Below are 3,368 nucleotides of genomic sequence, written 5' to 3' on the forward strand. Positions count from 1 at the left end.
TGTTATACGCAAACAATGAATCATGGAACACTACACCAGAAACTAATGATGTAATGAATGGTGACTAACAGAACATAATAAAATAAAATAAAAAATAAATTAAAAAATTTATATTTTTTCCTAAAAAATTTCTAGATTTCTAGCATTTTATAGTTAAAAATTATTTATATATGTATATACATATATATACATATATGTATTATATATATTATATACACACACACATATATGTTTCAAATTTTTATCTAAATTCTAGTTAGTTAACATACAGTAATATTAGCTTCAGGAGCAGAATCTAGTGATTCATCACTTATATACAACACCCAGCGCTCATCACAAGTCCCTCCTTAATACCCATCATCCATTTAGCAACCCCCTACCTCCCCTCCAATAACCCTCAGTGTATTCTCTATAGTTAAGAGTCTCTTTTATGGTTTGCCTCCCTCTTTTTTTTTTATTTCCCCTATGTTCATCTGTTTCCTTTCCTAAATTCCACATATGAGTGAAATCATACGGTATTTGCTAGAACTGATACATGGATTCAGTAAAGTCACAGGCTACAAAATCGACATAGAGAAATCTGTTGCATTTCTATACACCAGTGATGAAGCAGCAGAAAGAGAAATCGAGGAATCATTCCCATTTACAGTTGCACCAAAAACCATAAGATATGTAGGAATAAAAAATTACATACATTAATATATATTAAAATATATACATTAAATATTATATATTTTAATTACATTAACTTTTGCTTCTGATGTAGAATGCAATTAACCTTATACATTAAAAGCATTTATAATAGTATTGCTGAACTCTCTTTTAATTCTAGCAATTTGTCAATAGAGCCTATTGGATTTTATCTAGCAACTTTAATTCCCAAAATCAATCCAAAACAAAATAGAACTTAAGGCCAGGCCCAGTGGAATTTTGCAAATTTTCTCTTTATCTGCCACTGTCATGTTTTTATTATTACTATTATTTTTGGAAAAGATGAAGTTTAAAATTTCTAAAGCTGATTGATCAACCAAAAACTTATCTTAATTCATTCCAGTTTTGATAAATGTTGTGTCAAATGCTTTACTGGAACTGTAATATATATCATGTCTCTCTTCCTTTTTTGTCTGCATCATATCAACAACAATTCTCAGACTTCAGTGACACAATTATCTCTGTGGAACTTTCTACTATTCTTTATTTTACAGATTATTTAAGAATTTTATTATTTTTTTCCATTTTTTATTGCTAGTGAGGCAGTGTAGTTGCAATGAGGGAGGTGGGTATAGTGTTAAGAGGAATGAAGAGTATGTTGAAGGTTTTTAAGATACTGTTTTGAGGTGGGAAAAGACCTAGTAAAACATCTCAATACTGAGGTCTCTAATAGTTGACTTAGTGATACTTCCATTCTGCTCTTGGTGTGTCCAGAGCAGAATATCCACAACTCTACTACTGAGTTCATCCCACTACATTACAGTTAGTTGTATGTATTCCATTTTACTGCTAGACTAGAAGCTCTTCAACAACAGGACCGTGGTTTTTAAAGCTTTGATTCCACAAATCCAATAAAATGTCTCACACATAGCCTGGGCTCAAGAAATTTTTAATGGCCACATCTGAAACCATAAAAATCCTAGAAGAGAGCACAGGCAGTAATCACTCTGACATTGGTAGTAACAACATTTTTCTAGATATGTCTCCTGAGGCAAGGGAAACAAAAGCAAAAATAAACTATTGGGACTATAGCAAAAGAAAAAAAGTTCTGCACAGCAAAGGAAACAACCAACAAAACTAAAGGATACCTTTCAGCCAGAACTGCCATCTTCCCGTAATTCACCAAAATGACCAACACAAAGGGAAAAAGAGGAGGTACCCTCTATATGTTCTCTAGGTCTTTTAGAAAACATGGAGTTGTTCCTTTGGCCACATACATGCAAATCTATAAGAAAAGTGATACTGTGGACATCAAGGGAATGGGCACTGTTCCAAAAGGAATGCCCCGCAAATGTTACCATGGCAAAACTGGAAGAGTCTACAATGTTACTCATCATGCTGTTGGCATTGTTGTAAACAAACAAGGGCAAGATTCTTGCCAAGAGAATTAATGTATGCATTGAGCATATTAAACACTCAAAGAGCCGAGACAGCTTCCTGAAGCGTGTGAAGGAAAATGATCAGAAAAAGAAGGAAGCCAAAGAGAAAGGTACTTGGGTTCAACTGAAGTGCCAGCCTGCCCCACCCAGAGAAGTGTACTTTGTGAGAACCAATGGAAAGGAGCCCGAACTGCTGGAATCCATTTCCTATGAATTCATGGCATAATAAATGTAAAGAAAATAAAAGACCTCAAGACTGTAAAAATGTTTCTCTTAATTGAGTAGAAGTGTGGTGTCCTTTCCCCCCAAAAAATATTTAAAGCAAACTGTGTCCTAAAAAAACAAAAAACACAAAACACAAAACTAAAGGATAACTTACTGAATGGGAGAAGACACTTGCAAATGATAAATGTGAGAAGGATATAGTACCCAAAATATATGAAGAACCCATACAACTCAACACCAAAAAACCCACAAATAATCCAATTAAAAATGGGAAGAAGACATGAGCAGACATTTCTCCAAAGACATGCAGATGGCCAACAGACACATGAAAAAATACTTAACATCACTCATCATCAGGGAAATGCAAATCAAAACCACAATAAGTTATCATGAGGTGGTAACCCTCACAGCTGTCAGAATGGCTAAAAATCAAAAACACAAGAAACAATTGTTGATAAGGATGTGGAGGAAAAGGGACCCTCATGCACTGTTGGTGGGAATACAAACTGGTGCAGCCACTGTGGAAAACAGGATGGAGGTTCCTCAAAAAATTAAAAATAGAGGCGTGCCTGGGTGCCTCAGTCTGTTGAATGTCTGACCCTTGGCTTCAGCTTGGGGCGTGATCTCTGGGTCATGAGATTCAGCCCCACATTGGGCTCCATGCTCAGTGGGGAGTCTGTTTGAGATTCTCTCCCTCTCCCTCTACCCTTCCCACTTGTGTACATGCTCTCTTTCTCTCTAAAAATAAAGAAATCTTATTTAAAAATTAAAAATAGAATTACCATATGATTTACTAATTGCACTAATGGGTATTCACCCAAAGAATACAGAAACACTAACTCAAAAGGACATATGCACCCCTATGTTTATTGCAGCATCATTTACAGTAGCCAAACTATGGAAAGAGCCCAAGTATCCTTTGCTGGATGAATGAATAAAGAAGAAGTGGTGTGTGTGTGTGTGTATAATGATGTATAGACACATACAATGTGTGTGTCTTCTATTCTTTCCTGGAAATGTGCACACTTTTCTCCCTGTGCTTTAGTCTGTGTG

At 35.3% G+C, this 3,368-nt stretch overlaps 1 pseudogene; it reads left to right on the plus strand.

The window, feature by feature from the left end:
- The first annotated feature begins 1,838 nt into the window (after positions 1–1,838).
- Positions 1,839–2,316, plus strand: LOC114222814 (large ribosomal subunit protein eL21 pseudogene; annotated as a pseudogene).
- Positions 2,317–3,368: the final 1,052 nt, after the last annotated feature.

This window comes from Eumetopias jubatus, unplaced genomic scaffold, assembly GCF_037043125.1.
Source record: "Eumetopias jubatus isolate StellerSeaLion01/CBP00866 unplaced genomic scaffold, mEumJub1_p1.0 scaffold_3, whole genome shotgun sequence".
NCBI classification, from domain to species: Eukaryota; Metazoa; Chordata; class Mammalia; order Carnivora; family Otariidae; genus Eumetopias; species Eumetopias jubatus.